We start from the raw sequence: 9,338 nt of genomic DNA on the forward strand, positions 1-9,338 counted from the left end.
GTCTGTTGGTCTATAATGGACTTTGTGTGTGTGTGTGTGTGCACGTGCATGCATGCTTGGTGTGTGTGAGTGTTGCGGCGGGCGAGCTGTGAAAGAGTTCTGGACACACTTATTTGAGAAATGAGATCTGAATATTCATTGCTTTTCCACTTAGTATTCCGCAAGCGTTTTAGCCCACGCTTTCAGGAGGCGGTAAGACATTACAGGTCTGCCCCACATTCAGGTCTGTCTACAGAGGTGCCGGTCAGGCAGCTAGTTTACACTGTTATTCTCCAATCTAGCCCTGCTGTTACATCTCTAATCTCCTGCATTGCCTGTGTTAGCTTGATCCTGGCCGGGTGTTTGGCGTGTGATAGTGACACAATGTGTGTATGTAGGCCTACATGTGTTTTTGGGGTGTGTGTGTGTGTTCTTGCGTGCATGCATGTGTGTGTTTTATCTTCTCTAAGTCTTAAACTTTTCCCTGATTGATAGTACAGTGTGTGTCCTTCCATTGTAACCTTCACCTCCTCCAAACCAAGCCTTAGAAGGAACCACTCACAGAATCACTCATCTTTAACTTCACATTAGCCTTGGAAAAAAGCAACAGGAGGACCAGAACACGATTAAATCTCCATATCTGTCATCTTTGGAGAAAAGATGGATGTGTGGATTACCTAAGGGGAATGGGCCGGCTGACCCTTTGGATTTCTTTCTGGTCGGGAGCATCCCTGGCCACCCCCGGGGGGCCCTTCAAAGTGGGTCTGGCTGCCAGGCGCCCTCCAGTAATATTGATTTGAGGGTTACAAATGGCCGCCGTTCTAATTGTTTAAATAGAGACGCAACACTTTAGCCCGACCGGCAGAATGACACAACCCAGGGAGATCTATTTACCGCTGCTCGCTCTGAGAGCTGTCTGTACTAAACCCCACCCTGTTCCAGACCCATCGCCCCCTTTCAAACCCCACTGCCCCCACCTCTGAAACCTAACCCATCGTTGGTGCTTGGATTCCAGGCCTGGTTGAACTCAATCCCTCCCTGAAAGCCTGGTTGTGTTAGCATTAGAGTGAACACTAGCCTCCAGGACAGTAACCCCTGGACTGGTCTGGGGGAATAGAATATATATAATGTCACAGATAATGCTTTCATAATCGACGATAGGGGTCGCCTCAATAATCACAGCAGTGTAATTGTTTAAAAGGCAGCACCAGGTACGCTGGATAGGACGTTTACAGTAGCCAAAGTCACGGGTCAGAGATTTACTTAGCTTCTATAGTAGTACTACTCTAGCTAACTTTAAATGGCAGATGGTAAGCTACCAAAATATCAGCAACAATGTTTTGCCTGCATTTGTGTTTAAGCCTGGGAGATGTAAGGATAATGTAAGGTAGCCTATGGTGGAGATTCAGACAACGTATCCTCCCCATTCAATTCCTCGTATTGCTATTATATGCTGAGGTCCTAATCTAGACCATCCTGTTATGGGAATCTGGGTATATTTATGTGACATAGCCCTATCCTCTGTGTGTGTAGACTGTTGGTCGTTGTGTCCTCTGTAGATCTCCGGTCGTGTTCTTATATGTGAGCCGGTGTGACTAGGTCTTGTGTCTAACCATCTCACCCATCTATTCTCTATTCCGTGTGACTGTATAGGTCGTGATGCGTTAAATGACCAATCTTGCGGCTCTTGTGTGTTGGACTGCCCACTGCCTATTCTCCTGATTTTATGTATTCCCATTATGAACTAAACCATTCCTTGTGACTAGGTCGTGTATGACTGGCCTGCTGGTCCACTGACTGGCGTCTGTGTGTGACGTGGTGCGTGACTAGGTCCTGTGTGTGACTGGGTCTGTGGTGACTGGGTCTGTGTGTGACTGGGTGACTGCGGTCTGTGTGTGACTGGGTCTGTGTGTGACTGGGTGTGCTAGGTCTGTGTGTGACTGGGTCTGTGTGTGACTGGTGTGACTGGGTCTTGTGTGGACTGGGTGTGACTGGTCTGGTGTGACTGGGTCTGGTGTGACTGGGTGTGACTGGGTCTGTGTGTGACTGGTGTGACTAGGTCTGGTTTGTGACTGGGTCTGTGTGTGACTGGTGTGACTGGTCTGTGTGTGACTGCTGGTGTGACTGGTCTGGTGTGACTGGGTTACTGGGTCTGTGTGTGGACTGGGTGTGACTGGTCGTGTGTGACTGGTTGACTAGGTCTGGGTGTGACTGGGTTGACTGGGTCTGGGTGTGACTGGGTCTGTGTTGACTGGGTGTGACTGGGTCTGTGTGTGACTGGTGTGACTGGTCTTGTGTGACTGGGTGTGACTAGGTCTGTGGTGTGACTGGGTTGTGACTGGTCTGGGTGTGACTGGGCTGTGACTGGGTCTGTGTTGACTGGTGTGGACTGGGTCTGTGTGTACTGGGCTGTGTTGGTCTGTGTGTGACTGGTGTGACTGGGTCTGTGTGTGACCTGCGGTGTGACTGGGTCTGTGTTGACTGGGTGTGGACGTAGGTACTGTGTTGACTGGGTCTGTGTGTGACTGTCTGGTTGTGTGTATGGTGTGACTGGCGTGTTCTGGTGTCAAGAAGTACTGGGTTGTGAGCTGGGTCTGTGTGTGACTGGGATGCTGACTGGGTCTGTGTCGTGGACTGGGTGTGAACTGGCTCTGTGTGTGACTGGGTGGACTAGTCTGTGTGTGACTGGGTGTGACTGGGTCTGTGTGTGACTGGGTGTGACTGGGTCTGTGTGTGTAATGTGTATATATGGGGGAAGGGTTAATGGCTGTTGAGGAGGTGAGAGGAAGGGGCTGGAAGGTTTCTCCTGAAGGGCTCTACAGTACCAACATTTGACTTGCATATGCGTCTATATATTTTGCTGTGCGACCTGGAATTTTTATTTAGGAGRACCAGTGRGCCTTGAAAAATGAAGGATTCTATCTTTAATATAAAAATATGAATCTTTAATATAAAAAAGGTCAGCGTAGAGCTCTGCTCTGTCTGAAGATGTCTTTGAACTGCCCCATCCAGCTCTACCTGACTGTGTGTGTGTGTACTCTGCCTGCATGTCTGTTCGTCTGTGTGACCKTCTGTCTATAATTGTATTTCTCTTTCCTTGGGCATGAGTGTGTGCTGGTCTTTTTMTAGGCTCCACCTCTGCATTTGTCAGTGCTTTTCGATCAGTAAGTGGATGTTTTTTTCCCAGACAACTATATCCATATGGATGGACTTTCTAGTGTCGTCTGTGCCTGACTCTGACCAAATTTGTGTGTTGTCAGTCTCTGAGATAGYGGTTTGACATTTGGAGCGAGTTGGGAGGAAGTGAGTGTGAGCTGTTATTGGTGTTTTAACCTGCAGATGTTGAAGGGGGAACACAGACACAGAGCAGCTGGTTGAAARACTGTCTCATTATGGGCTGCTGCAGAATGGCCTTTAGACATTGACCTCTGCCTACGTTTAATAAAAAACMATTGATTGGCTAGAAGACAGAGGAGCAACAGCAAGGGAGCAGGGGAGAGGTCATAGCAACGCAGTGGTTTCCCAGGGTGACCAGAGAATCTTTGGAATTTGCGGGACAGGAAGTGAGATAGTCCTTAGCTTAGCTTGGAGCATCTGCTGTGTGGKGAAGAAGGGAAATGGATGTGAAACTAGCTGTAGGCATTGGGAAGGTTTGTTCTGATGTATTCCAACCATTTGGCTTAGCAATAGAGCTTCACCATTGGACTCCTTAGATGTAGCGCTGCAGCCATTAGCCGTACACACCTACGCCCTTTGACTGGGAGCCAAGCTAAACGGCAGGTGGAGTTGATTGCCTCATGGTATGGTGACTCTCAGAAAGAGCAATAGGAAAGAAACAGACTTAGTGGCTCAGAGGGTCAAAACAACAAGGCAGGAAAGGTCAATGCTCCCAAGTGGCTCCCGAGTGGCGCAGCAGTCTAAGGCACTGCATCTCAGTGCAAGAGGCGTCACTATAGTACCTGGTTTAAATCCAGGCWGTATCACATCCAGCSGTGATTGGGAGTCCCATAGGGCGGCGCACAATTGGCCCAGTGTCGTTGGGGTTTGGCCGGAGTAGGTCTTCATTGTAAATAAGAATTTGTTCTTAACTGACTTGCCTAGTTTAAATAAAGGTTAAATAAAAAAATAAAAGGCTAAAATCTCTCTCTTTTTGTCTTTTCTTTCTGTCCCTAGCACCGTCTCCCGTCAACTCGATCCAAGCCAAGGACATCACCAGACACACCATCTCTCTGGCCTGGCAGCAGCCTGAGAAAGCCAACGGGGTCATCCTGGAGTACGAGGTCAAATACTATGAGAAGGTGAGGTGGGAAATGTAGTTCTCTGGGAAATGCAGTTTTTTTCCTCAGGCTTTAAAATAACATTGAACCTGACAGGTTGAGAATTTAAAAAAATTCTGAACAGTGAAAAGGTGACAACCTGACACTGTAGCCTCTGACGAAGCTGAAGTAAGAACCTTTGACATGCCAGGAAAACCACCTCAACTCTTTTCATCCCTCTCTCTCGCCTTCAGGACCAGAATGAGAGGAGTTATCGCATTATCAAGACGTCGTCCAGGAACACCGACATCAAGGGCCTGACCCCCCTGACCTCCTATGTGTTCCACGTGCGCGCTCGCACCGCCGCCGGCTACGGAGAGTTCAGCGCTCCCTTCCAGTTCATGACCAACTCTGGTAAGTGGAGCGCTACCTTCACAGCATCGCACAAATCACTGTGATGATGTCATTGTGACACAGAGCAAGTGTCAACATGTGTTCTGTTTTAGCACATGCTACCCACCTACATCTTTGTCACAGCTTCTAACATGTTGGAACATGAATGATATAGACATAATGTCACATACTGATATCGCCTGTTTTAGTACATCTGAATAACACCTAAATAATCCCAAACATTTAACAAACATTCAAACTCAAACTGATTGCCCCTGTCATGTGGGCAGGAGGACGTCTGTTCTGTCCTCTAGACACAGGTGTCTCTTTGTGATGCAGATGGGGATAGTGGCATATGGTAATGACACACTGAAGCACACAGCTCTTTGCTTGGTGGAATGGTACTGCATTGTGTCTCAATGGGCCTCTGAGAAACACAATACTTTATGGGGACTCATAAAATGGAGGATAGGGAGAAGGACTAATACTCTGGGCCACACACGGAGGGAGAGAGGAAGGGAGAGGAGMTCAATGACGATGGCAAATAGAACATCTACTGTAGGTTTTACATCTCGGGACCTGATTAGACTGTATGATATTGACTTTGCTCTGTGTCTGTCCACCCACTCTTTCCCCTCTGTCTACCTCTCATTTTTCTCTCTCTTTCTTCTCTACTCTCCTTTTCTCTCTCTTCTCCTTTTTACCTCTCATTTTCTCTCTCTCTTTTCTCTCTCTCAAACTGCTCATTTTTTTTCTCTTTTCTCTCACTGCCTCTCCTTTTTTATTTCTCCTCTCTCTCTCTCTCTCTCCTCTCTCTCTCTCTCTCTCTCTTCTCTCTCTCTCTCTCTCTCTCTCTCTCTCTCCTCTCTCTCTCTCCTCTCTCTCTCTTCTCTCTCTCTCTCTCCTCTCTCTCTTCTCTCTCTACCTGTCTCCTCACTCTCTAATATATATTTTGTATTCCTCTCCTCTCCTCTCCTTTCTTTCTTCTCTGTCCCTCCCGCTCTTCCTCTCATATTCAGTTCCAGCTCCTATCATCGCGAGATGGGACTAACTCACAGTGTTGCTGGTGTCTGTGGTGGTCAGTGTTGTTCTCCTCCTCATCTCATCAGTGCCTTCGTCATCAGCAGGAGGTGAGACTCTCACCCCCCCCCCCTCCTTCTCTCTCTCTCTGTTTTCCTTTCTCCTCCGATCTTGCTTGGCAGCTGTAGAGCAGGCTCGAAAAAATTCTGTCACAGTCGACGATAGGTGCACAGCACCACACACGCACACACACACACACACACACACACACACACACACACACACACACACACACACAACCACACAGCACCCAGTGACTATTGTTGCTGCACCTGAGACATGATTGACGGTGTGACAGCTGAAAGAGATGTAATCAGCGACCCTCGCTCCTCTTCTCCACACTCCCCATCGCTCTTTCCTCTCTCTCCCACTCTCCCTCCACCTCTATCCCTCTAATCTCTGCTGTGGGCTGTAATATGAGCGTGTTAGTTAGATTCTGTGACCTGTGGGAGATGAGAGCGAGAGAGACAGTGAGAGAGTAAGGAGAGATAGAGAGAGAAGAGAGTGAGAGAGAGGAGGTGTAGAAGAAGAGAGAAAAAGTGAGGGAGAAGGAGGCAGCAGGTGGATTTGCAGTGACCCAATCAGAGGGTGTTAACCAGTGAGCAGTAGAGCAGAACAAAGCAGTGACACACAGATGGGATTACATGCAGATGGGGTCTCTCTCTTCACGCTTTAACCACGCTCTGTCTTTTACTGGCCACTGTTTGTGGGTGTGTGTGCGCTCCTGTGTGATTGGACACTTCTATATGTATGAGAGAGAGAGTGTGTGGGCGATGGAGAAGGGGGATGTTTGTGTGTTTGTGCGCACATTTGTGTGTGATTGGGGCTCTTCCAGCCAAGCAGGTGGCCGTCTTTGATTCATATTCATTGACGGTAACTGTCTGTCATTGTGTCTTGACCATCCTGTGGGGGAGGAGTGGGTGGGTAGTGCTCAGCGTGGCTCACAGAGCTGTTTAGCAGTCATTAAAATGACAGAGAGGCACATTGTCATGTTTAAAAGTCATTAGTCCAACATTGTCCTGCACATCTGGTGGCCTTAGCCAACATCAATAATAACACCATGGACTTGCTCCGTGCTGCTGAACCTAGCTAACCTAGATAACCCCCACCTAGATAACCCCCATGTTGTTTTTCTCCCCAGAAGGAGTAAGTACAGTAAGGCCAAGCAGGATGCTGATGAAGAGAAACACCTACACCAAGGTAGACCACTCACTGTACTCATCCTACGCTAGTATCAACGTTCACTGATGAGCCTCTGAAAAAATTATGCAGTTGGTTAATAGAGTAATAAAACAAGGTATGTTTGTAATAAAAGTGTGGATGAAATGTGTTTCCAAAAGTAATGCCGTATAACATTTACGACAGAATTCTCCAGTTAAAACCTATTGACAAGATAAATACTTTCATATTATTTCAGATGTCATTAACTCTGATGAAATAAGAGTTATTACACCAATCTAACAGAGACATTGGATGGAGAGATGTTGTAATGTAGAAGTTGAGGAATTAAAGGATAAAGGAGAAGAGAGGACGGCAGTATAGCCCACAGCATGGGGAAAATGAGGAGCAGATGGAGCTCTGCTGGTCAGAATGCATTAACCGTCCCTTTTCCCTCCTCCTTRCTCTCAGGAGTGAGGATATACGTAGACCCCTTRACCTACGAGGACCCCAACCAGGCTGTCCGAGAGTTTGCCAAGGAGATCGACGCTTCCTGTATCAAGATTGAGAAAGTCATTGGCATCGGTACGGACTGGACTTAACATTGCACATACTTTTACTATGTCAACATGACCGTTTTGTCAGACTGGTAATATTTGGCCAGACTCATTGGGTCAATAGACAATAAAATGACTTGGAATGGGAAAAATGTAATTCTGTTCCCTGTTTTCCCCTTGTCTGCCAGTTTTGGAAAAACGTCAGCCGAATAAAACCAAATAATCAGAAAGATATCCAATGGCCATTGTCCCCTCTCTCCTTGCTCTCTTTCTTCTGCCGACCTGAGAAGGAGGAGATTGGATCAGAGGGGGTCCGATCAATGATTATTGAATTTAAAGTACACAGCCCCCTGTCTCCCACCACCACCTATTTCCCTTCCTCAGAAATAAGTGCTGGTTTCATGTGTATCTAGCATTCTCTTTTATTGACCATGTTTGCAAAAATCGTGAAAAATGTAGAGTAATGTATTTATTCTTGTGAGTGAGTTTGATAAGGTGTGGTTTTATTAATAAGTTGTGGATACTGTGTGTCCAGGTGAGTTTGGGATCAGTGTGCAGGCGTCCGTCTGAAAAATGCCAGGAAGAGGGGAATTTTGTGTGCCATTTAAAACCCTGAAAGGGGGATTTATACCGACAAGCCCCAGACCGGGACTTCCTGTTCTAGCCAAGCATCATGGGCCCCAATTTGACCATTCCAAACATCATTCAACCTGGAGGGATATGGTCACCAAAAGTGTAAGTAGGATCCTGATCAGAGGATTTTTAAAAGCAGAATTTAAATAAATGTGAGTATAATAAAATCAAAATATTCGGTGGATCATCTATTAATAGAGAAGAAAAACAAATCATTATTACTCTATAATTTCCCTTAGGTCAAAACAGAAACTATGAGGAGACAAAACTGCTGAAAAGCGACAAGCCTTCAGATTAAAGACCCATCCCCATCCCAGCCCTGTGTACCCAGAGAGCCATGGGTAGAGGGTGGTGTGTGCGTCCGACATGCGCCCATCTGGGGAATCCCAGGTGGTTGGAGTCAGATGGCTGGAACAGGGTCTGGGTCCACGTCGGCTACAGCGGTTAATGTGCCTGACGCTGTAGCAGCCTCATAATCATGCGTGTCAGCTGTAAATGTGGGTGGTGGGGTTTAGAGATTGATAAGCCTGATCTGCAGGGACAGAGCCCTGCGTAGACTGCTGCCACAAACCAGACGGGCTGGCTTCTTACCCCTTTCGCCCCTTGTTCTGTGTAGAGTGTGTGTGGGGGACGGCGCTGGAGCGTTACGTGTGGGAAAAACTAGTGAGGCTGTTCAGTTCGTAGTGGCTTTGTATAGGTTGTTTTGACAAGGAGAGACAGTTTCTATTGATGTTCCTACTGGTTTAGAATTTTTATTATTAGTTCTTTTATAGGATATGTTGTTCTTCTATTCACCTTATAGACATGGTGAAAAGTGTTACCTCAGATTCCAGATACCTTGCCATGGTTAGATGGAGAGACTGGATTTAATGGCATGTTGACAAACAGCACAGCCCTAATATGTCCTCCTTTCTAGGTGAATAGTACCGAATCACAGTCAGGCCATCAATCCTGAAAACAGCCCAGCCATGGACTGAACCATACATACACCACTGTTTCTTTGATCTCACGCATTAAACACAATCAGAACCTCCGAGACGAGAGGGAGGGAGGGAAGGAGGAGAGGAGGAGAGAGAGAGAGAGCAGAGAGGACAGAGAGGGAGAGAGAGACAGACGAGATGAGAGAGAAGAGAAGAGGAGGAAGAGAGAAGGAGAAGAGAAGAGAGAAGGAGAGACGATGAAGAGACGGAGAAGAAAAGAGAGAGGAGGAGAGTTAAGGAGAGAGAGAGAGAGATTAAAAGAGTATAGGAGATGAGAAAGGCAGGGACAGGATGTGCATGAA

At 47.1% G+C, this 9,338-nt stretch overlaps 1 pseudogene; it reads left to right on the forward strand.

Annotated features, from left to right (window-relative positions):
- The window catches only part of LOC112075597 (ephrin type-A receptor 4-like), a 33,798-nt pseudogene that overhangs the window by 9,585 nt on the left and 14,875 nt on the right, over positions 1-9,338 (forward strand).

Source organism: Salvelinus sp. IW2-2015, unplaced genomic scaffold (genome assembly GCF_002910315.2).
Source record: "Salvelinus sp. IW2-2015 unplaced genomic scaffold, ASM291031v2 Un_scaffold3261, whole genome shotgun sequence".
Taxonomy (NCBI): domain Eukaryota; kingdom Metazoa; phylum Chordata; class Actinopteri; order Salmoniformes; family Salmonidae; genus Salvelinus; species Salvelinus sp. IW2-2015.